At 40.6% G+C, this 26,109-nt stretch overlaps 2 long non-coding RNA genes across 2 annotated transcripts in view; one reads left to right on the forward strand and one right to left on the reverse strand.

Moving 5' to 3' along the window:
- The window catches only part of LOC102167654, a 238,059-nt gene extending 229,014 nt beyond the window's left edge, over window positions 1–9,045 (forward strand). Inside the window, exon 4 of the long non-coding RNA XR_001298958.2 lies at window positions 8,959–9,045. This is a non-coding gene — a long non-coding RNA (uncharacterized LOC102167654). The remainder of the gene's footprint in view (window positions 1–8,958) is intronic.
- LOC110255475 overlaps window positions 9,042–26,109 on the reverse strand; it is a 45,927-nt gene continuing 28,859 nt past the window's right edge. The window contains exon 3 of the long non-coding RNA XR_002335822.1: window positions 9,042–11,758. This is a non-coding gene — a long non-coding RNA (uncharacterized LOC110255475). The remainder of the gene's footprint in view (window positions 11,759–26,109) is intronic.

The raw sequence follows: 26,109 nt of genomic DNA on the forward strand, positions 1-26,109 counted from the left end.
TAAGGTAAAGTTCCTTTTCTCAGAGCTTACTTTCCATTACAGAAATATAGTAAGCAAATAATAGTCAAATATATAGATAATATTTCAGATAATAGTAATGCTCAGAAGAACAATAAAGCAGGGTAAAAAGACAGAGTGAGATTGGCAAGTGCTATGCTAAAAGCATTCACGGAAGGCTGATAAGGTGATATTTGGGCAGAATAAGGGGAGGGAACTGAGCCATGTAGATATCTGAGAAAACATTGCAGATAGATGCTATGGCAAGTGCATAGGCTTTAAAATGGGAGCATCCCTGGCATGTACAAAAAGCAGCATGGAAACAGAGAAAAGGGTGTTGGAGGATGAGCTCAGGGATGTAGGGTGAGTACAGGAAGCATACTAGGCCTTGAAGGCCATGGTTAGGACTTTTGATTTATTCTAAGTGAGGTGGGAAGGTTTTGATCAGAGCAGTGACATAATCTGATTTATATATATTTTAGGGTTTTTTTAATTGAAATTTTATTTTTTAGAACAGTTTTAAGTTCACAGAAAAATTGAGGGGAGGGTGCAGAGATTTCCCATATGCCTCCAGCCCCCATTCATGCATAGCCTCAACCATTATCAACATCCCTCATCAGAGTGGTCCATTTTTTACAACTGATGAACCTATATTGACACATTGTAATTACCCAAATCACTATTGAACTAATCCAGGTGAGCGATATTGAGGCTTGGAATGGGACTTTAGTGGGAGAAGGAATAAAATAATCAGATTCAGGATATATTTTGAAAGGAGAGCTTCAGTTGAGCTGCCATTTACTGACATGGAGAGGATAGTGGGGGAAGGTAGGTCTGTTGGCTTTGGACATGTAGGTAAGTTTGAGTTGCCTCATAAAAAGTGAAATAGTGGTGTCAGAAAGAAAAGAAGTCTGCAGTTTAGGGCTAGGTTGAGGTTTGGGCATAAAACTTGTAAGCCATCGGCATGGAAATGGTATTCAAAGTCAAGAGGCTGGATGAGATCACCAAGAAAATTAATTTAAATGAAGAAGGCAGGTTGACTCAAGAACTGAGCCTTGAGTAGTCCTGACGTTTTAAGATGAGGATAAAAAAGAAACTAAGAAGAAGCAGACTATGAGGTAGATCTGAGAAAGGTGTCCAGAAGTCCAAGGGAAAAAAAAAATGTTTTAAGAAGGAGAACGTTGGGAGTTCCCATCGTGGCGCAGTGGTTAACAAATCCAACTAGGAACCATGATGTTGCGAGTTCGATCCTTGCCCTTGCTTGGTGGGTTAACAATCCGGCTTTGCCGTGAGCTGTGGTGTAGGTCGCAGACACGGCTCGGATCCCGCGTTGCTGTGGCTCTGGCCTAGGTTGGCAGCTGCAGCTCCAATTGGACCCCTGGCCTGGGAACCTCCATGTGCCATGGGAGCAGCCCAAGAAATAGCAAAAAGACAAAGTAAATAAATTAATTAAAAATAATAAAAAAAAAAAAGAAGAAGGAGAACGTGATCAACTGTAACCAAGTTAAAAGTTAAAGAACATGAGAACTGAGGGAGTTCCCATTGTGGCACAGAGGAAAAGAATCTGACTAGGAACCATGAAGTTCGATCCCTGGCCTTGCCCTGTGGGTTAAGGATCCAGTGCTGCCGTGGGCTGTGCTGTAGGTCAGGTTGCAGACACGGCTCAGATCCTGAGTTGCTGTGGCGTAGGCCAGCAGCTGTAGCTCCAATTCAACCCCTGGGCTGGGAACCCCCATGTGTCAAGAATTCAGCCGTAAAAAGCAAAAAAAAAAAAGAACATGAAGACTGAAACTTGATCATTGGATTTGGCAAGTAAATACCCTAAGTGACCTAGGCAAGACAGTTGGGGAGAGTGGTAGGGCTGAAAACCTGAGAGAAGTAGCTTTTCAGAATGAATGGGAGGGGAGGAAGTGTCTTTACAAAAATAAAGGCAACTTTTCCAATGAAAATTGCTGTAAAGGAGTACAGAGAAATGGGGGCAGTATTTGGAACAGGTGTAAGATTGAGAAAGGTTGAGTGGAAGTTTCATCGGTAAAACCAAACAAAAATAAAACAAAACCAAGAGTTTTGTTTTTGTTTGAGATTGGAGCTTTAGCATATTTGTGTGCTAATAAGAATGATCTAGAAAGCAGAGAAATTTTCTTGAAACAGGTAGTTAGATTTAACTCAAGGTTGATGTCTCTAAAGTAGGAATAAGGAAGATTTTAGCTGCATCATTCTGGATCAATTTAAAGGGAAAGTTGAGAGAGGAACTATGAGTAGTAGTAATATGATTTCTTGGTCATGACCTTAGCTGGGCCGTACTGATAAAGAAGAATGTAGGAGAGCAAAAATGAAGGAAAAGATAGTTCAGGAAACTTTTGGGAAGAGGTCAAGGAAGAGATCTGAAGTAAATCTGTGGGATATAATAAAACAAGACGTAGCTGACTGGAAAAGCTGTTCTGGGAAGTTCTGATTATAGGTGTGTAGAAGTCAAGTGCAAGCCTTTGGCTGTGTTTGAGTTTGTAAGTTATTTATTGTGAATTAGTATGTGCTTTGAGTAAAAAAAAGAAGACAGTATAGAAGTACATTCGATAAAAAATGAAAACACACACATATCCTTACAGATGTGTATGGATGTATTTCTACACATACATATATGTATGTATCATTAATTTTCCAGAATAGAATCATATAATATTCATACTGTTCTGCAACTTACTTTTTATACATAACAATATGTGTGAAGTTGCATTATTCAGTTCTCTTTGCTTCAATTTCCCATTTGGAAGACAAGAGAAATAACAGTGTCTGGTGCCTCTGCCTAACCCCAATCCGTGCTGAGAGAAGTAGAAATGAGAACGTGCACTCGGTGGAAAGTTTCCCAGTGAGGTCCTGTTTCTGTAAGCATGTTAGTATGACTCCGACCTGGTGATATCTCAAGGTGGGTTTAGAGGCAGAGAGATGTGTGTATCAGAATCAACTGGGGAGGAGTTCCCGTCATGGTGCAGTGGTTAATGAATCTGACTAGGAACCATGAGGTTGTGGTTTGATCCCTGGCCTTGCTCAGTGGGTTAAGGATCCGGCATTGCTGTGAGCTGTGGTGTAGGTCAAAGACGCGTCTCAGATCCTGCATTGCTGTGGCTCTGGCGTAGGCCAGTGGCTACAGCTCTGATTAGACCCCTAGCCTGGGAACTTCCATGTGCAGATGGAGCGGCCCTAGGAAAGACAAAAAAAAAAAAAAAAAAAATCACCTGGGGAGATTTTTCAAGCCACTCCCTGCCTTGCTCCATCCTTCTATCCACAGTTGAGAACCACTATAACTGAAGAAAACTTCAGTAACCAGCAGGTATGGGACATAAGTTTTGGGTTCTAAAAAGTGGGGGATGCACACGTGGTGATTAAGGTCAAGGTCTTCTGTTTCAGGGAGAGCTGGGTTTGGATGTTGGCCCCACCCCCTCATTAACTATAAGATCTTGATTGATCTAGTTCATCTTTTTTGGGGGAGGGGGGTGGTTCACCTTTTGAAGCATTCATTTTCTCACCTGTAAAATGCCAGCCTTAAAGGATGGTGTGCGGCTTCCACGTAGTTGGTTAATGCCCAATAAATAGTTCTACAATTGGTTCATTGGTAACTCCAACCTTAATTGTACTCTCTGACCCATGGATTTAAGGCAGCATTTGTCATTCTTTCATAAAGGGTCAATAGAGGTAGGATCCTTACAAACACATGTGCTTAAATATAGAATTCTAAGGCTAGAAATAACTTTTTTTTTTTTTTTTTGTCTTTTGTCTTTTTTGTTGTTGTTTTGTTGTTGTTGTTGTTGCTATTTCTTGGGCCGCTCCCACGGCATATGGAGGTTCCCAGGCTAGGGGTTGAATCAGAGCTGTAGCCACCGGCCTACGCCAGAGCCACAGCAAAGCGGGATCCGAGCCGCGTCTGCAACCTACACCACAGCTCACGGCAATGCCGGATCGTTAACCCACTGAGCAAGGGCAGGGACCGAACCCTCAACCTCATGGTTCCTAGTCGGATTCGTTAACCACTGCGCCACGACGGGAACTCCAGAAATAACTTTAAAACCATAAAATTAGGAGTTCCTGTCATGGCTCAGTAGTTAATGAATCCATCTAGGAACCATGAGGTTGCGGGTTCGATCCCTGGCCTCGCTCAGTGGGTTAAGGATCCGGTGTTGCCGTGAGCTGTGGTGTAGGTCGCAGATGTGGCTCAGATCTGGTGTTGCTGTGGCTCTGGTGTAGGCCAGCAGCAACAGCTCCGATTAGACCCCTAGCCTGGGAATCTCCATATGCCTCGGGTGCAGCCCTAAAAGAAGACAAAAAGACAAAAAAACTATAAGGATTACCCTAACCAAATCCTCACTTTATGGATGGGGAAACTGAAGTTCAGAAAAGCAAAAATTTATCCAATGTTGCAGGGATATGTAGAAAGGTCAGGACTAGAACTGTATCTTCTCTCTTCCATTCCGGTACTTTTCACTTCCTGCCTCTCGAACCACACACTTTAAAAAAAATAAAATAAAATATACTTGCTTTAAAATTTTAATGATGAGAATGTTATGTTCTTTCTATGACAAAGTCAGTGATGTCATCACATAGAACAAGAAAAATCCTGTGAGATGGCCCTCAACCAACTAATAAAATGAAAGGAAGGTGTAGAAATCACCTCCTATTATTACAGAGATGGCCTCCAAAGATCCAGAGGGGAGTGAGTGACAGCCTGGCTCTAGGACCCTGATAGAGACCCACATTATGAGGAGAAAGAGTGAATAAGGAGGAGAGTTTCCAGTATTCCTGACTGGGCCCCAAATCTGCTTCCCCAGATTGATCCTGGACCTTAAGCTTTTATGCCTCCCTTGAGGACTCACAATATTTCTCAAAGCTTCATGTTTTTTCACATGGCTGCTTCTTCCTCACATCCTGAAATTGTGACTAATACAGGCATTAAGGTATCTGCAGTGAACTGATACTGCAATTGCCCCGCCCTGAATGAACCTGGAGGTGCCTACACCCACAGGGAATTCAGGAAGCAGAGCAGGGGCAGTGACTAATCCAAGAAACCTTACATTCAAGTCAGCAGATGATGGCTATATCTGTGCCTCTAAAAACAGGCCCGAAGGATCTTCCAGGCTCCTTCAACAGGGTGGGGTGCCAGCACCAACTGAACAAGGTCTGATTCCCAGGACCAAGTGGAATGGAAGGGAAGGTCACAGAACTGGAAGCACACCCAGTCCAGTTCTGGACACCAGCCCGTCTGCCCACCAGTGACCACTGTGGAATCTAAAGCAAGCAGACAGCCCCCAAAATTCTGACTCCGAGCATGGCCCGGCACTGCGACCACAGCCGTCTCCATTCCAGCCCTGCACCATCAGGAAGGCATCTGTTACCTCCTGTTTGGCCTCTAGTTCTGTGGTCACCAGTGTAACCCAACAGCCATAAATTTCAAACTCGTCTACATGTTGCCCTACTTCTAACTCTGACTGCCTGCAACTTGCCCTTTGAGAAAACAGCTTTACTCCTGAGTGCTCTCTGCTAAATGAGTGCCACCTTGTCTCTTTCCTCTACATCATCATTATAATTAATAAGCAACAATATCATCCCTGGTGGTTATGTTCTTATTAGGTGTTAACTGGCCTTAGCATCATTATCTCATTAAGCCTTTCCACCTAAATTACTTTATCAGCTTCCCTCCGAAGGGGGCCTGGTACTGTCTGACTGAAAGGAATCCCCTCCACAAACATGAGAAAGCAAAAGGATAATCACAGGCATTTAGACCTGCTTCAGATATTAATCTTCTTGAAAAATTAATGTTATTTCGACTACTGGGAATTCTTTACATTGCTGTAAATTCTCTAATCCGAAGTGTTTAAAGCAATACCCAGAAGCTTTTTAATTTAATCTCATTCATTTAATGAGGAAAAAATGTGGTAGATGAATATATTCTAAAATACTTACAATAGTTAACTGCCCACATTTTCTATTTGGATAAAATATCTCCATTTTTTTTTTCATTAAGAAGCTGAACTTCAAAATTTTATATGAAAGACTGAACAGGTTTGCTCACTTAGTCCCTTCAGTTGTTCTAGATGGCAATCTTTTCTTCAGATCCCCCTAATAATGCTTAGCTTTTCTTTCCTTGAATGCATTCATTTTGTAATTCAACATTTGTAAAAGGTAGATAAAGACAATTCTACTGATAAATGAATAGAGAACCCAGACTGGAAATGCTTTCATACCTGAGGTCTCATGACACTTACTGCTTCCTCTGTTGTCCTCATGATTTCACGTTAACCATGAACTCTTTTCCTCCTTTATTTTTAGGTTGTGTATGTTTCCCAAAGGCTGAGGAATGTACCACCAAGAGTTCAAGCCTGTCTGTTCTGGCTATTAGTCATGTTTTGTTTCCCATCCCAGTTACCTCCTCCATTCCTTGCCTTCCCTCCCTCGTCCCTTAATCATCTTGCATGTAATTCCTCATTCTTCCTCACTTTCCCTAGTAATTTCCTGTCTTTAAATATCTTATTATCTCATATTCCTCATTGCCCACTTATCCTTCAAACTCTATTGTTCATTTAATTTTCTCACAATTTGTGTAGTTATTTGGTTTGCAGCATTCATTTCCCCCTTTTTGCTCACCCATCCATCACTCATCTCTTCCTCTTCTCCTTCCTGCTTCCCAAGTTCTTTTTTCCTTGAAGGTGAGGATCATGATTTGAAATGGTGGAGACAAATCTTAATGTCCCCAGATTCTCTTTCTATTTATTTACTTAATTTTTAACATCAAATTATCATTCCATGGGGGAAATCTAGGTTTATAAGTCTCAAGTCTTCCCACAGAGGCAATCAAATTCACAAGGTCTCTTTTCTCTCTCTTTTTTTAAATTTAATTGGGAATAATACAAATATCAAATGAAATATTGCACAGTTGGTTGATGTTTATCTGAATGTGGTGATTGATCTTTTTCCCTTTTGTAATCGAAGCCCATTATTAATGTCTTTTCAATCTATATCATATAAAACTTTTCTCTTAGAGACTGAAAGTAAACCCCAAGTACAAATCCTGCTGTCATCAAACTTTCTGCTAGTGCCCAGCCTCTTTTCCAAGAAAAGAATGATTTTACTTTTTAAAATTTGTTTGTTTTTAAAACTTCACAGACTTCAGCCTTCTTCCCTTTCTCTTGATCTTCCTTTCCTCCTCTTGAATCTCAGGATAATTAATTTCAGCAAACTCTGGAAGCATTCATTCTTCCCTTTATTTTCTCTATTAGATGCTTAGGATGCTTCCTCGCTTCACCCTTTCCCAATAGACACTTTCCTATTTCGAGAGTATGACAGGGACCAATTCCTGTCCTTGCACAGTTTCACCTTTATGTACTTCCTCACTTCCCCTCTATAGCTTTATTTTACTCCATACGTGCACTCTATTTCCATCCTTGAGTATGGTCCACAGTTTGTGCGGCTGAAGTTCTTCCAGCCAGTCTCCCTGGTCAAGAGGGCTGCCATCTTCTTCCCATAGTGCCCCTCAAAAGCAGGCAAGGGAAAGGCACTGTAATCGTCAACTTTATTTGTGATAATACCAAGGCAATGAAAGTAAATATACTAACCAAGGGACAGCCTTATTACACCATGATTAAAGGAGGAATTGGGGGAATTTCTCAAATTCTGTCTCCCTGTTGTACTTCTCTAGAGATTTGTGTTCATTTTTCAAGCTTATTGGTCTTCCAATTCCATCGTGGGTATATGATTCCTTTCACTGGAATAAGATTAGTAAATTGTAACCACTGAAACCTAGAATGCATTTCCATATGATTTTTTCTGCAGCCGTGGCCTAGGCCACAGCCAGGGCAACACCAGGTCTGAGCCACATCTGCAACCTACGTGGAAGCTTTCAGCAATGCCCCAGATCCTTAACCCACGGCACAAGGCTAGGAGTTGAACCTTCATCCTCCCAGAGATAGTGTTGGGTCCTTAACCCGCTGAGACACAACAGGAACTCCAATATTTCCATATGATTATGACTTTAAAGCTAGCCAAAGGTGTAGATTGCTTGTACATAGGAAATCCTGCTCGTTGAATTACATTTCTTTAAAAAGAATTCGTTTTCTCTGAGTTAATCATTTCTTATATGATCCAAATTATCTTTTTTTGAAAATATGACCCTTTCCCCCCTCATTATTATGTTACATTTCACGCATGATTTCTCTTGAGAGTACAATAAAGTCTAATTTTCTTCATTATTCAATTTGGATCCTGTTAAGTGAGACAGGCATTCGCTGACAAGGAGGAGCATTTAATTTTGGCAAATAAGTTCATTTGTATTCAGAAAGCTTTGTACCCCTCATATTTAATAAACCTTTCCATTACAGAGTAAAGAAATCCTGCAAAATAGTCAAACAAATTAGCAATGGGGACACCAAGAGAGTATAGTCAACCTTGATTCAGAGATGTGTCAGTTTATCTGTTTTCTGTCAATCATTAAATAAGAAATATGAAATATACAATTATGTACAAGGAGACAGAACAAATTGTTTCATTCTAGCCAAAGAGAAAGAATTTTAATTGGTTGAAGAAATAAGATTTTTGTTTTCTCTCAAGAAGGACAGAGAAATAAATGTAAATTGCCTTAGAATCCAATGGCTGGAACTACAAGGCTTCAGAGTATGCAAATGAGAGGTAGTTCATCGTTTATACCTTTTTTTCTTCACAATAGCCAATACCCAGATATTTATAAATGTGAGGTGTTTGACAGAATGTTCCCTTTTCTGCTATAGGTCCTCAAGCATGTAAGAAAAAAAGAAAACCTTGTTCCCTTTTCATTAGAGTGTTTAGATTCATGTTGATTTACTGATACTATTCTGCTTAGTTGGAGTTAACACTGCACTAAGATATTTGAATATGCTGTCAATTATTCCAGGGTCGATTTTCCATTTATGTGAGTTATCAGGCCCTTTGTTTCTCTTCTAGGTCCTATCATCCATCTGATTTTGTGAACCTTATACTGTTTTTAGTATATTTACAAGATGGAGAATAAGAACAATGAGAAGAGGTAAAGCATTAATCAATCTATTCAGTAATGCTGTACATCTACAACAAAAGAAAACAACAGATAAAATTAAAACTCTTGGTCACAGAGAGGTATAAGTATTAAGTGAAAGTGTCAGTACATTCCTTGACCTCAAATGGGAAGCAAAATTGAGAGTCAATAGTAAGCTCCACCATTTAAGCCAGACATTGAAGTCCCTAAAACTATTTCCCAGGATAAAGGCCTCAAATAAAACAGTTCATATCAGCAATTCTGAATATGAAATTCTGTTAATTTTTTTCCATAAAATATTATCTGCACTTAGATATATCTTTCAATAGAGTTGCTGATGATGGAAGAAACAAAGATGAGAAAAAAGTCACATAGGATTCATAATGAGGTAAGAATAAATAACAATATCTTTTTGTCTGATTAGTGTTTTCCCTTTTTTAAGAGGCCACCAGCCACAGTGACTACATGAAACACAGTATACGTGAAAGATGACTATTTATTGAGAGAGTATTTTAAGTTTAGGAGCCAATCACCTAGCTTCCCCCCACCTGAGCAAAGACAGTTTGCAGAGGATGGGGTAGATGGTGACCATCACTGTGTGGAGGACTATCTCAGATTTATCCCATGAAGTAAAAAGTTATCTCTTCCTTTTATCTGGAAATAGATCTTTTCATGGTGACCCTGGGCCTAAATGATTACCTGGATGTGTATCTCAAGGCACTTCACAATTGCTTGAGCAGAATGAGGCATGTGCCTATAGCTGGTTACCCATCAGCATACTCCCCTGGGACATCATCAAAAGGAAAGCCAGCAGATGAAAGGAAAGAGAGTTTTGTCCCCTCCCCTGTGAAAGATTCTGGAGTAGGGGAATGCCAGGTTTACCCTGGATCTCCAAACCTATCCCACATTCAGTACATAGCACGTGGTATATGCTCCACAGGAGTGTGATGAAGCAGAGAGGGAGAAAAGCAGGGATAGGAAAAAAAAGGATGAAAAGGGAAATTAATCTTCTAAGAGCTCTACAGGGTATGTTTCTAGAACCTTCTCAGCTCTAATGGGGAGAGACAGGCTCATTTCATCCTACAAGGTTGTTAAACACCCTTCCAAAAAAATAACTGTCAACTGCAGATCTACTTGACGTAACAGCTTGGGAACAGTCGAATTAGAAAGTGGCCAGTTATCCTATAGTCTGGAGCCTAATATTAACGTTTTTAGAACTATAAGGAGTCTTGGAGTCACCCAGGATGCCTCCGAGTGGAATGTGATGTGACTTGCCTACTATCACATAGCTTGTTAGTATTAAAGACTAAAACCTGGGTCAAAAAGTTCCCCAGCCCAGCATTTCACACACTGCAGTTTTCCTATATAGAACAGAAGCAATAGTTTGTTCTATCCTTTCATATTTCCTGACCCAAGTCACTTAATATCTCCCTCTTCAGAAGTCCCACTAACCCTCACCTCTTCCCCTGGCACCATGGAGCTTTAGGTTGCTAGGGAAGCAGTCCACACTGGCTCACAGAGCATTTATAGAATGCACAGTTAAAACTCTTGTAAAAGCTTGGTCACTAGGCATGATTAAAGCAACAGGAATTACTCTCTTAATTGGAATCCTAAATTTGAGAATATCTTTGTAGCCACTTGTTTGCTGGAGCCAGTGCTCTTCAGACTTAAGCTAGTATGTAAGTTCCATGAGGGTAGGAACCATGTCTATCTTGGTCCTAAGTCTCCACAGTGCCTAGTAGGTACTGAACTGCCCATTAAATTATTGAACATGACCACAAGTTCTATATTTCATGATTCTAAGAACATTCCTTGATGTCCTCATCTGCAAATAACTGAGAGTATCACTCTTCAGCCAAATATTTTCAAAAATCTCTACTCTACCTAGTCTCCATCCAATTAACTCAACACAGAGTCTGGTCACCCACAGCACAAGCAAAGAGTTCAACTCCATTTGACTTGATCTGCTCTGTTAGTTAACAACCCTTACCCCCAAGTGAATGAAGACATACTAAGGGCTAACATTCTAGAACTAGAAGAAAGACATTCAATGACTGTCCTCATTTTCCAGCCTTAGAGTGCAGAACAGAGATGTGTAGGCCAATGAATTGCTATCTCCTTCATGCCACTATTTGCAGGATCTTTACTGGAGGACAGGCTGATCTCTGCGTCGAGAAGGACCAGGCACGAGGACCACTAGGGCAGTTTGCCTTCCACGGCAATGTAGCAATCCAGCTGGAGCACTCAATTTATATATTCCAGTAGGAAAAACAGGAGCCCTGCAGTAAAACATTCCCAAGCTCCTCTCTCTTCTGATTACTCCCTACTTTCCACCACTAGGAATTTATCAAACCATTCCTTCCAGCCCACACAGAGTTTTCCCTAAAAGAATTGTGGTATTATTTTCCTCTCCCTCTATTTCAAAGGGTGTGTTAGCACACTGTGGACATTTTACTGCCCTCATAGCTTAGTCCTCCAAGCACTTGTCCAGCTGGTCTGTCTTTCATCTGACCCTGATGGCAGCCATTACTTGAAATGAAGAAGGCAATATAGTTATAAATTGCAGTTGATGTTCCTTTTCTCTCAGGGGTTTGGTAGCCCATCCATAAGGTCTTCTTGATGATGGTGTCCAGCAGCCAGGATTCAAGAAGCTCAGAAGCAGCAGTGGGAAACAATATAGGAAAAGGCCATCCTCCTCCAAAGGAGTTGGTTTTCCTCCTGTCTCAGCAACTGTAAAATTATAAATCAAAGATTAAAAAGTTAAGCCACTGCTCAAGAGGATCTTTGTAAATACAAGGCTTAAACAAAACCCGATGACAGATTCATTGGCATCTAAGTGAAGTCTGTGGTTTTTCAGACAATGGGGCAGAGACACAAGAACACACAGATCATGCCTAAGGATTCTCCATTCATTTATTTTGCTGTATCCAAGAAAGAGGAAAAGTTATAATTGCTATTAAATGTAAGTGAATCTGCATGTAGACAGGATGTAGAATGAGTGGGCCAGGGCAGGGGGTGGGGAACAAACCGGGGGAAAAGGAAAGAGAGTCCACCTGAAACCAGCCACTGTTTCGTCACAGTATTTCATGGGGCTGACCTTCATGGAGTTTGATTTTGTGAACTGAGAGTTGAATAAATCATAATATTTGGGGATAAACTTGGATTTAAGATCCCATGTAAAGTGAGAAATGCAGTGACCCAAGCTTTATCCAGTTCCTAGGCAACCAAAATGATTGATTTCCAGGGTCATTAACAAATTATGAGTGACAAAAACTTCACCCGAAGATGGTCTAGGAGAAGCATCACTAGTTTAGGGCGTCCCTGCCCAAAGCATCACAGGCAATGTATTGTCATGCTACTGCCATCATACTAGTCACCAAATCAATGACTATCTTTAGCTGCTATCCCCTGCCTTGCTGTGACATTCTGTCCCCTTCATCAATCTCCAGGAAATCATTGTGCATGTGCTATTATCCATCCATTCAAATTTCTTTAATATGACAAATACTAGTTAAATAAGAAGTCTTCCAGTAGCTAGATTTGAATATTTCATACCAGAATATTAGCAATCGGTGGCTTTAACATTCCCACGGTATATTTGTAATTTAAAAATGGACTTACATACATGAAACTCTTACTTACTGGAATATGGGAAGAAGAGAGAGGAGGGGATGAGTGAGCAAGGAAAGGGGCAGGATTTGTCATGCCTCTTATTTAATCTCACCACCATTACACACCAACCACCACCCTCCAAACAGTGAGCTGCAGCAACTGTGCCTCCAGTGACACGGAACAGCTGCCAACCCCGGACTGAAAAAGCAGGTCTGTCCTCAGAGCACATGAAGAAAAGGATCCTTTTTAGAAATGACATCTAAGCCTATGGAGAAACATCCTATAGATAGCAAAGGTCATGTCTGCATTCCAGGTGTCTTTCTTGGCCCCAAACCTTTATTTGCTTTTTACAAAGAAGCAGACTGAAAGGTGAGTGGCTTACCCAGTGTTACACAGGGACTGACTAAAAGATAGGACCACAACTAAGCCTAGATCTCCCAAATCCTAGTCTACCACTCTGCCCAAGTAAACTCCTCTGAGCACAGCCCACTGTCTTTGCTCCAGACATAGGCAGAAGGATTATATTCTTCAAACTCTAGAGTGGTATTTGGGTAGCATCTGAGTAGTAATTTCCCCTTCCTGGACAACAATCTGGTTCAGTGGGTCTCGGGGAGGCACAGGAATGTTAACAGGTTCCCTGGGGGATTCTGGTCTGTGAGGTGTAGGAACCACCACTGTGCTTCTCTTGCCACTCCTCCACCTATCAGCACCATGCAGATGGCCGGAAGGAGCCCCTGAGGGGCTGTTCTGGGGACATCCTCTGGATCCCAAAGATCAAAGGGCTCTTGACCACTAGGGCACAAGTCAGAGCCCCGAAGACAAACACCAGCCTTGAAATCTCAAAGAAAGAATGTTGAAAATGTGCCAGAAAGGTCTTCTCTTAAGCCCTGTTGACCTTAATGACTTTGTGGCCAGCAATATCTCAGCTATACCCTCAAGGTTCCTGTATAACGAATCTTCTAAAATGTGCTGAGCGCCTACCTTGTGGAACATTGTGCAGAGGGACTAAGACGTACAAAAAAAAAAAAAAAAAAAAAGGAAGATCAACATATATACTTAAGAGCATCAACAATACAGAACAGTATCACTGAAGATGGCACACAATGACAGAGTGCAGTGTCATACATGCGCGTCCCATGTAATTCAGTGATTTCCAAACCCACTGCCTGGCAGAAGCCTATGGCAGTTCCTAAACCTTCATATGGGAGATTCTGATTCAATGAGCCTAAGGAAGAGCCCAGAATCTGCATTTGTAACCAACTCCCAGATGAATCCACAGATGGCATTTGAGATCCTCGTATTGTTTTTGAGGGCTGACTGTGAAGAATCCAAAGGAATCTAGCCTGGATGCTTTTTATAGTCATGGTTTACAGCTCCTCAACATTCCTAGCCTACTCAAATTGGCCCCTCCATGGATGTCTGTTTGGCTTTTTTCCTCTTGGGTCAGTCTTGGCCTATGCTATCTTCCTACTTCTCGCTTCCTGCTCAGGGCTTCCTTTGTCTTCCCAGTAGGAATTTGTTTTCTGAAAAAGGGTACAGCTTTATTCTTTAGGGAAAAACACAGGCAAAAGCCAATTGTCAGAGCCATATGTTGTATAATTCTGTTTACATGAAATATCTCGAATAGGCAAATCCATACAGATAGAAATCAAATTAGTGGTTGCCAAGAGCTGAGGGGTAGGCTTGAGGGATGACAGCAAATGGGTACTGGGTTTCTTTGGGGGGATAATGAAAAGGTTCTGGAATTAGATATTTATAATGATTGCATGACTTTGTGAATATATCAAAAGCCACTGGATTGTATTTTTGAAGAGGCAAATTTTATGGTACATGAATTATTAAAAATCCTGTGTAGAAGTGTGGGCACCACATAGTACATATAGATGGATCACCAGGCTCCCTAGAACCTCACGACTATCAAATGACATCCCCAGGGAAACTAAGGCAAAATTTTGCCAGGGCAGCTGTTGACACGAACAGTCACTATTTACTTCATACTTATTATATAGCAGATGCCATGATAAGTAGTACATGGTTATCTCAGATAATACATCATAACCAAAGATGTGGATACTATTATTATTACACTGTTATCATTAGCATTTTACAGGTAATAAAATGGAGGCAGAGTGAGGTTAAATAGCTTGACCAGACCCACAGCTAAAATAAGTGGCAAAACTGAACACTAGGGAGGTGTGGTGAAATAGGCACCAAAAGACTCTGCCCAAAACTATGTTCTTCATGGACCTGATAGTCCCACCTTTAGAACTGGAAAAAATATAATAATAATAACAGTGATAACAATGTAGTAAAGATTTACTGAATGCTTCCAATGTTTCAATCCCTCTAGTAAATTCTCTGCATAGATTATCTCATATAATCTTCACAAAAACTGTGACTTACATGCTAATGTCTTCCCAAGTTTTCAGAGGTGAAAAGTAAGGCAGAAAATGCTACATAACCTGCCCCAAACCACACAGCTAGTAAGTGATGAAGATAGGATTTGAACAAAGATCCTTAGTGCTAAGCCACTTTGTAAGAGATCCAAACTTAGATTTCTTCCTAGATGGGTCTAAGGATGAAAGAGTGAAGTGGGCCCCATATGCTTCTTGAAATGCAAAACAGTATCTACCCATCTTTTATTTATCCATCAATAAATTTATAGATATAGAGACATGGTACAATTTTCTCTTAATACTGTTAATATTTAAGACAGAACAAAGCACAGGAGTGGTAATAAGTGGCAAATGACACTTTGCCTTAATGTTTGGGACACAAAAAGAAGTGACAGAAACAGTGGCAAATTGGAGAGAGAACATGCTTCATCTAAAGGAGGGGCCACAATTCACCTCTCTTTGTTACCAGGTAGGCATATGGTACAGCACTGTCCTATTTTCTAAGAGAAACCAGAAAAATAGAGTTTTATGTGAAATATTTCAGTTGTTAAGAAGTGGCAAAGAATTCTATAGATTATATTTGGCCTGTAGCATTTCACGCTCAACCTCTATATATAGTAAATTACCTTCTCTAGCAGTTCTATGTGACTGGAATTTAGGATTTAGAGTTAAAAAAAAAAAAGTGAAGGGATGAATCTGGAATGGTGAAGAGGGGCCATGGTATGAAAATTCTTGATGCACACCTGTGGAAGGTAAATCTCATTCTACAGGCTAGGGGAAGCCAAAGAGAAAGGGACCAAATCAGAAAAATCTTACTAAGAGCCACGTGAAGGGCAGAATAGCCAGGAAAGATAGCTGAGGCAGTAGGCCAAACTGGAGATAACTATAGTTGTCAGCCCAAACCAAGGCAGTGCCAATGAAAGCAAGAGAATAGACTAAATCCACTAAGCAGAGACCTTCCTTAATAAATGATAGATATGCTTATATCAAAAAGCATATACATACACTTTATTATATATAGCATTGCTTAATAAAGAAAAGACCATCATGAAGAGGAAGACAGCAAACATGAAGAGAGCTATGGGAGAAATAAGAAAGGGGTTCAGGACACAACACGTTTGAGGCTGGGTTTGGCATGTAAAAAGGAAAGGAAATGTTCTTGGCTAGAGAGGTGACAGCCTGAAAACTGCCTAGGAAAATAAAAAGAACACATATAAGGAGTTCAGGTACTAAGAAACTAATCAGAACCATGGGAAACCCTCAGGGAAAAAAGTAATCAGGCAATGGAGATCAGTAAAGGTCCCTAGTCCATGTTTAATGCAGATGAGAGAAATTGGGGAAGGCACTTTAAAAAGATGCTGTAATAAAGGCACCAAGCAGAATGCTTTAACAGAGACAGAACTCAAGAATAGAGACCACAATAGAGGCATTTATAAAGAATAGAAGAGGATCAAAATATGGCAAAGGATTTTAGCCACTGGAGAGCAATAGGAAAAGATGAATTTTAGAGATGTCAGAAAGGAAAATATGACAGGATTTTGGAATACTGTCAGAGTGAAAATAAGATCTATTCTGTAAAAAATACAAAGTTCCCTCTCCACAAATGCTTAAGAAGCAGCCCTGAGGATGGCCAAAGATAACACCAGAGTTGCATTCCAAGGACAGGAGGGGGAGAATGCAGTTACCAGAAAGTTCCAAAAGGAAAAGGAGTGAAAATTTTCATCTTTACCAAGCTTGCTTTTCATTGTCATTGGTTATAACCATTGCCATTGGTTACAACATTGCCCAGACCAAAATAAAGTGTTCAATAGAACCTACTTCTTCAGAGATAACCTTGTGATAGGACAGAACATTCTGGGAGAACTGCAGCTGTCATAAAGACAGAATTTTAAAAAGGAGGAACCTTCCTCACCTATATGGTCCAAAGGACCACCAACGACAGTATCAAAAGATCCTATTTGGAAGTTCCTGTCATGGCTCAGAGGTTAACGAATCCGACTAGGAACCATGAGGTTGTGGGTTTGATCCCTGGCCTTGCTTGGTGGGTTGGGGATCCGGCATTGCCGTGAGCTGTGGTGTAGGTCATAGACTCGGCTTGGATCCCAGGTTGCTATGGCTCTGGCATAGGCCAGCAGCTATAGCTCTGATTCGACCCCTAGCCTGGGAACCTAAATATACTGAGGTGGGGCCCTAAAAAGCAATAAATAAATAAATAAAAGCATTAAGTTTTATATTAAGGGGAAGAAATACAAGGAGTGAGGAAAAAGTGTGTGTCATATAATACCTGGCAACATATGTACAATATTTAAGTCCCACGGCAGAAAGGCAAAGTTTCTCCATTTTGCAGGAGAAAGTGTAAAATAAACTATATAAAATAGTTACTTGCTGAAAGTTATATAGATAGTATGTTTTAGAGCCAAGTCTTGTTTAATTCCCAAGCTTATGCATTCTCCATTATACATACCTTTGACTGTGGGCCATCTTCTACCCAGAGACTGCAAGAATCTTCCCAACTGGTATGGCTTATCCTCTCCATCCCCTACCCAATATGTAGTGTACCCAGAGCTATCATTCATAAACACAGATTTCACTGTGGCACTGCCCTGCTCAAATCCCTTCAATAAATTCCCTTTGATTTTCAACAGAGTCCAAACTACTTAGCATTCCCTACAGGGTCCCTTGGGATCTGGCCCTGCTCACCTCCCCAGCTCCTCTCATTGCAGGTGACAATTCAATGACTCTGAATATGTTTAAGTCCTTGGAATGCACCATAGATCCTCTCACCTCCAGGCCTTTGTACATTGTCCCTAATGCCTGGAGCACTCTTCTCCTTGATTTCCTAACCTCTCCCTTCAGGTTGTCTAGGTAACAGGAGTACTCCTTTCTCACAAAACACACTTTATTGGAATTCTCTCTGTCTATTCTGAGAGCCCCACACCTCCTCTACTGTGAGCTAGCTACATGAGAAAAGATCCTTTTTCTATCTAATTTACTCTTGAATCCACCACACCTAGCACATGCACTGGCATAGCGTAGGTGCTTAAACACATGTGTTTTGAAATGAATTAATAAATTTGATGGGGCAAGGGCCATCACTGGTTACTAAGTGAAGCAATATCGATGGAAGCCAAACCCATAACTGACCCCAAAGTCCATACTCTTGGCATCTGCAATTTACTGTCCACTGCTGAAGATTTGTAGACATTCCAAAAGCTTCACTGATACTTTATAGAACATATGATCTATTTGCTTCCTGTGCTCAGAGCTGTAAATAATTCCAAGGACAAGGCTCACTTCTTGCCCTAAACAAGGTCACAGACTAGTAGAGGAGCTTTATTTTGCCAACATGTTTTAACTCACATTTGTTTTAAATCCTTTCAGGACTGAGCTGACAAGGGATCCTTGACAGTTTATCAAGAATTTGGTAATTGCCAATTGATTCCTACAGGACCACAAGGAGATTGAGAGCTGAGGCCAAATCTTATTCATCATTATCACTGCATAGCTAGCATAGTGCCTGATATGGAACAACAGGCTTAAAAGTCAGCAAATGAGTGAAAGAATAAACAAAAGAATGGACAATCCAATAAATCAAGCCTTGGAATAAATCTTTGCAATCTAGGTCAGTTTTAGCAGGACTTCTCATCCATAACTAAACAGATAAATGACCTGGTGGCAAGTCTCCTAAGGAAGAACCAGTCCATTAGACACACATATATCCTAGCCAGCCTGCAGAACCAGTAGAGCATGGGGACAGGGAAAAAGAGGAGCAGGGTTTAGATTATTTTCTTCTGTGTCCTTAGGTTTAGAGGGGAGATGCTGTGGGGCAGGTGCACCCAGGTGCAGGATTGAGATAGCTTCACCTGGCCCCCTAGAACCCAAACCTGCTCACTAAAACAGACTGCAGAGGTAGGTCAAGAAATAAAGATACAGATAGATTTATATAGTGTTTATCACACTTTCACTGACCAGAAAGAAAACCTTTGGATGCATGTTATTTAAAGTATATTAATAATCACAACATGAATATTCAGCTGAAACAGATATTTGCCAGTTTCTGTACCTTTCAAAATTAGAACCAAAAATCTGAACAGAAGCAGCTATCTAAACAGTATCCTTTTCACAGATACATACGTACACACACATACACACACTCCTGAAATTTTTCTCCCTGCTGCCAACTTGTTAGTTATTTGAATAAACATTATTTCTGCCACTCATTTTAGCACCAAATAGTACCTTGTAGTCAGTTAAAAAACCCATATCAAAGTTAGAGTATGGTATTATTTTGACACCAGACAGTCCTTTGCTTTTGTGTGGAATCACTGTGTTGGCTGCACAGTATACGATTTTGCTTTTGTGCAGATAATCAGCAGGTCATTAGCGAACTGTACAAATCACCCTGGACTCAGGATGGAACCCTGGGGACCTGAAGCCATAATAGAGAGAAGATAAGGTGTTGCCGACAGTTACCTCTGATAGCAGTTTAAAAAATATGATTGCAGGAGTTCCCGTCATAGAGCACCAGAAACAAATCAAACTAGGAAGCATGAGGTTGCAGGTTTGATCCCTGGCCTTGCTCAGTGGGTTAAAGATCTGGCATTGCCATGAGCTGTGGTGTAGGTTGCAGATGCAGCTCAGATCCTGTGTTGCTGTGGCTGTGGCACAGGCCAGCAGCTGTAGCTCCAATTGGACCCCTAGCCTGGGAACGTCCATATGCTGCAAGTGTGGCCCTAAAAAGACTATGTATATATACATATATGATTGCAACCACATGACAGCTTAATACAGCAGATCCCTGAGCTGTTCATATGACAAATTCTGATTAATGGTATCAATAATCACTATGAAATTTTTAAGTTTTGGTGGAGTACTCCATTACTCAGTACTATTAGAGTACAAGACTAACAAGTTATTTGGGGAAATTACCATGTTTATCATTATTTTACCCCCTCTGGCTTTACATATTGACCAACATGATATGACCTATAGTTTATTCAAATAGGGGTGGGGGAAGTCCTGCATATTTTAAAAATTCATGAAGAAGATTTTGCATAAGAAAGTGAGAGTGAGAAGAACTGAAACGCAGTGTATGAGCCAGAATTTGCCACTTTTATACATGTACATATGCAAACACACATACACAGAGGATAAGGTCTATTCCACTACATCCACATCTGGCAATGATGTGGGCATAGTGAAAAGATTTCAAATTCCCTCCGGGAAGCCCTTAGGTTGCAAGAAAAATCATCCTACATCTAAAAAACCCATCTGAGATATATCTCCCAGATGGTAAAACCCTGTTTTGTTTTATTCTAACAAATTGGCCCTTGGATTCCTCTCACAGCTGTTGCTGCTATTGTTTAAGATGTATTGAGTCCCAGCAGTGAGTGAGATGCTATGTACAACAGCCAGGATCCCTATATCACTGGACTGCATGAGCATTATGTGATATCACCTGTAAGGAGTGTGGAGCATCCAAGATATTTAAAGTCCTGATACATAATAAGCACTCAACAAATTGGGGCCAAAGATATTTTTAATTAGAATATTCTGGGAGTTTAGTCTCAGGAGAAAAATGGGAGTTGGTTCCTAAACCAGATCACCACCAAGAGAATAAAGAAGCTGAAATAATCAAACAAATAACTTTCCCCTTCGCTATTCTCCACCAGAGTTTGGTTTAGCTTGAGAAACACTGGTGTACACTCAGCTCCGTATCAGCACAGAAGACACAAAGACAAGCCACCTTGGCCCTGGGTGGCTGCCCCTCTGCTGGAAGAATGACACATCTGGGGTTCTTTCCCAATAGGGTTTTTTACCATTGCAAGAGCATTCAGAAAGCTTATTATGTAAAGCCATATAGATAATATAATCCCATGAAAGGAAAACATTTGCTCTTCTTAAAAGTTTTTTTCCAACTTTATTGAGGTATAATTGACAAAATTATAAGACATTTAAAGTATATATTGTGATGATTTGATACATGTATAACTTGTGAAAGCATTCCCCCACTGAGTTAACTAACACATTCTACAACCTCACATATTTATCTTTTTGTGTGTATGTGAGAACATTTAAGTTTTCTAAGTATCTCTTAGATATAGCAAATTTCAATTATACAACATGGTGTTATTAACTATAGTCCCTATGTTATGCATTAGATCCTCAGAATTTTATACCAGCCCCTTCCTATTTCCTTCACCCTCATCATGACTTAAGTTAGTTGACTTTTTTCTTTGGGGAAGGGATCCCTCCTTAATTTATAGCTTCCATAAGTAGAGGAATTACCTTTTTATTTTTGTCTGACTCTACCAGAATTTATGGATGTTTCAAACATGCTCACATGTGAACTAAGTATACGCTCAATTTTTTAAAATCCTATTATAGCAAGCCTATAGTTACAATGCCTATCTTATATATAAAATACATCACAGCTATCACACACCAAAAAAAAAATGACCAGTATCAAGAGACAATTCTAATCCTTTTGGTCTATCTGGATGTGTCATCTGCAGACATATTGCCAAATTTCCTCAACACTTTGAGTTGTTCAATATAATCACTAGTGTCATGGGTGGGATATACCCATCCCCACCTTATTGAATTTTCCTTTCCATTTTTATCAAATTTCAGCAAACTCCTTTCTGAAGTTTAAGTAAGATAAGAGCCCTTTCCTGCTCTATATTAACTCTGGACCATTTCTGATCAACGTGGAAATGTACGTACTTCTTCCTCCTCATCTCCATCTTCCTTACCTCACTAACCTTGTTTCTCTCTGTTTTGTTTTCCTCTGAAGTTTTCTCCCTATGTTTTGAGTATTCATTTAAAAGCTCTCCTTTGCTATGCTCTAAGAAAGAGAAAGAAAGAAAGAAAGAAAGAAAGAAAGAAAGAAAGAAAGAAAGAAAGAAAGAAAGAAAGAAAGAAGGAAGGAAGGAAGGAAGGAAGGAAGGAAGGAAGGAAGGAAGGAAGGAAGGAAGGAAAGAGGGAGGGAGGGTGAACCAAGACAGGAAAAACAATTTGGAGGCTCCTCAGCCTTTTAACCTTAGCTTCTGTTTCTGCGGATGGCCATAAATGGATGGACATTCTAGAAAGACTAGCAAGAAAAAAAAATGCTTGGAGGAGAGAGAATGTTAGAGAGATGCTAGGTGAAGAGACATTGTTGAATGAAGGAACCCATCTCAACTTCCTCCTTCTTCCTCTAATATCTTTGCAAACTCACCTGCAATGGCCTCTGTGCTTCTGGTGAGACTGAACCAGTGAGCTCAGAGTAGACAGAAAGGATAAATGACATGAAGTAAAATTCCATTAAAAAAAAAAAATCCAACATCCCCAGGGCTTCTAGATTCATTGCTCAAGTGTTTTCCACTGTACCCCACCCACTCTCCCAGGCCAACACACAACACCAGGCCATCCCACACCTGAACTTCTGGTTGAGCCAGAAGAGCACTGGAAGTTTGGAAACAGGGCCATAAACCCAGCAGAGCCCCAGGCTCAGCCACCACCTCTACAGTTCTGGGAATGCATTGTCCCCAAAACAACCCCCAGAAAGCTGGGGAGGAAGAATAGCCAGGAATGTCAGAGGCAATTTGGGTTGGCACCAAGGAGGCCTCACCCACTTTCCCACAGGTTTCCAGTCCTGGCTATGTCAGAGGGTGCAAGAATGTCCTTCCTCTGCCTCCCAACTCCCAGTTAAACCAGAAGCTGGGCATTCAGGGGAAGGGCCAGGAATGTGGCCAACCAAGTGCAGGGACATTACTGCCACAGTTTCCATCATGGCTCACAAGCACAATCCAGGGCATACAGGTGTGTTTGTTGAACAGAAACATTCTGAGAGTTTGTTAGAAAAGAAAATCTTTTGTTCTTGACTTTGAATAATAATGGCTGTCCTTTGTTGAGCACTTACTATGTGTGAGCCAGACTCTCCATGCAGTAAGTCATTTAATTCCAACAAGTAACCTATGCAACAAGTACTGTAAGTATCTCCTGTTTACATACAAGAAACTGGATTTTAGTAAAGACAGCTTGATTCAAGCTACCCAAGAGGTAGATCCAGGGTTCCATTCCAGATGATCTGACTCCAAAGCCCACATTTTCATTCATAGTGTGTAGAAAATCACAACTCTGTACCTTTGAAGGCACTCTTCCTAGATAGGACTCTAAGGCATTTTGACCTTGTTTCATTAGAGGAACAGAATTCAGTTGCCAGATAGTACATAGTTTCCTCTATCAGTCAGTGCCTGAGGCCAGAAATAGATTCTAGAAATCAGATTAACAAGCAGGTAGGAGATAATCCACTCACAAAACAGAATTTGAGGGAGTGTGTGGGAGGAGTGTGAATTCTGGGCTCAGTCTAGCTCAGAGTTGATTTGTCTCAAGGTTAAAGTAGTTCCCTTACCTTTCAGGGGCAGCCAATGAATGAAAATAGCTCTACCATGAACTTCAGTTATATCTCTAAGTTACAGGCAACATACAAACAAATGATGAAGTTCTTCACTTTCCAAGTCACATTTTTTCTTTGGGATGTTGGGTGCTGTGCCCAAAGCATGTGGAAGTTCCCAGGACAAGGATCAAACTCATGCCATAGTAGCCACCTGAGTCACAACAGGGAAAATGCTAGATCCTTACCCACTATGCCACAAGGGAACTTCCCAAGTCATGTTTTTATGAGAGATACTGATTGACAGCAGAAGCATAACAAAGTACTGGGAAGGTTCTGCAAATGTCCTGAAGAAGATAACAGGTACAAAAATGAAGTCAAAGTCAACCCTGTCTTTATGTCCAGTGACCCCCTAGCTCTTACAGCAAGAACACCCTGATGATTTTATAGAAGTTTCAATGATGTGTAATTGATAATTTAAAACAATTATAAAATAAACATGTTGAGACAGTTTTTCCTCCTCCACAGAAGTCTTAAGAATTCTCAAGATGGGGGCTCCCATTGTGGCGCAGCAGAAATGAATCTGACTAGGAGCCATGAGGTTGTGGGTTTGATCCCTGGCCCCACTCAGTGGGTTAAGGATCCGGTGTTGCCATGAGCTGTGGTATAGGTCACAGACACAGCTCAGATCTGGTGTTGCTGTGGCTGTGGTGTAGGCCGCAGCTGTATCTTCAGTTGGACCCCCTAGAACCTCCATATGCTGTGGGTGAGGCCCTAAAAAGCAAAAAAATTAAAAAAAAAAAAATTCTCAAGATGATGACCTTGGGGGCATTAGGACTACTTATAGAAGAGTCTAGTTGACCCAAACTGTTTATATATTACTCCCCACTCCAAATATCCAGGGATTCCCAGGAGGCTGCTATTTGTATTTGTGATTATCAAGGGAGCTCTCATTTCTCCTGGGGAAAGGATGACAGCAAGAAGTAATCAGCTGAAGCCCCCACTCTCTCAAGGCCTGCTGTCAGGATTACTCTTACCTTGGTGAACTATGAGCTAACAACAGGTGTTCACTCCCTCATCCCTTTCTATCCCACAGGCTCCTCATAGGAAAAAGGATGCCCTTTGAGAACAATGATCCCATGGAAAAAGTAGAATGAAGAAAGCTGAAGACCATGCCTACCCCAATCTCTATAAAAAACTCAGATTCCTAAGACTGATAGGTCTTATAGGGTAAGCCAGCTCCTCCCTACACAATATAATTTAGAAGGAACAAAAAGATTCTAAGATATATTTCTGCACTACTTTCATTTATTCAGTCAGTCAGTCAATACTTACTAAGCACCTCTATGGAAGATGGAGATACAATTATCATGGGGTTGCCAGATTTAGCATATGAAAATCTTGTATTTGACTTGGCAACTCTCAAATGGTCAGCAAGAGATCATGCCTAACCACATGGAAGTTAACAGTCTAATGTACTATATGCAGTCCCTAAGAATTAAAAATCCATTAACACCTTGATGCAAAAGCTGATTTATCTGATTAACCTCAAAGTGCACAATCTGATGGAATAATTCACAAAAGAGGTGAGTTTTTAGGAGAAGAAGGGAATTAGAAAGATCCAAGGCAAGGCAAGCATCAGTAGAACGTCACAGAGGAACTCCAACAGTGATTAATTGGAGACCATATAAGGGCTCTGAGTCCCCAGATGGGTGTCAGGTAAAGGGTTCCAAATGATGAAATTATTGTTGAGAATTCAGCATGTTTCACCTGCATTCCAAGTTAGTAACAAGTTAGCCAAAAATGTTGTCAAGGTTGGTAAACATTTCAATTAGACCTGAGCAGAGAGCATCTAGTGAGATCCCATGCCAACTTATGGTTTAGGGTGGAAACCATACAAAATGTGGTGGTTTTATAGGGTTTGAACCTGAAAGCAAGCAAAATGTGGTGGTTTGAGCTGTGTTTTTCTTGGAGTTTTTAAGGTACTCAGGCATAAAAATTCATAGTCAAGCTTGGGAGGTCCGATCTGAAACAATAAAAAGTTTTCACACCATCCTTTAAGCAACCACAAAAAAACAGCCTTCCAAGAGAAATTGTAGACTCTTGTTTCAATATCTTTTAAATACAGTTGATAGATGGATTGGTTAGGCCATATTTATGTAGTGAAAACTGATTTTGATATTTGAAGGGAGGAAAGAGGCTGTCTTTTTCTGGACCAGCATTATCTACATAGGGAAAAGAAAGCAAAGCTTTATATTCATGTCAGTGTGTTAATCATAAAACTAGTGAATGATTAGTTCCATTGTCAGAAATTTCTTGGTCAGGCTGCTATGAGCAGCTCTATAGCTTGAATCTGGAACGGGAGTGAGAGGAGTGAAATATTTGTTTTGTTTTATATGTCAGTTATTAAAGCCACTGTAAGTCCTTTTAGAAAGATGTGGAACATAAATAAACAGGAAGTGCCACAAAAGAAGTGGCAGAAATGGAAAGATCCATTTGTATGACCAATTTTACCATTTCCCTCTCTAGTTAAGTTTTCCTACCCTGTATCTTCTTATGCCTGGTACAGAAATATATTTTTTCCCCTTTAATTTTTTTTCCATTTCTTTGATCTCCTTTGTCTAAGCAGGTAACCAAAATGCCACATGAGAATGTGTGAATGTGGGATTAGGGCTGCTCTGGCTTTGAGTAGGACT

The sequence above is a fragment of the Sus scrofa genome, chromosome 9 (assembly GCF_000003025.6).
Source record: "Sus scrofa isolate TJ Tabasco breed Duroc chromosome 9, Sscrofa11.1, whole genome shotgun sequence".
Classification (NCBI taxonomy): domain Eukaryota; kingdom Metazoa; phylum Chordata; class Mammalia; order Artiodactyla; family Suidae; genus Sus; species Sus scrofa.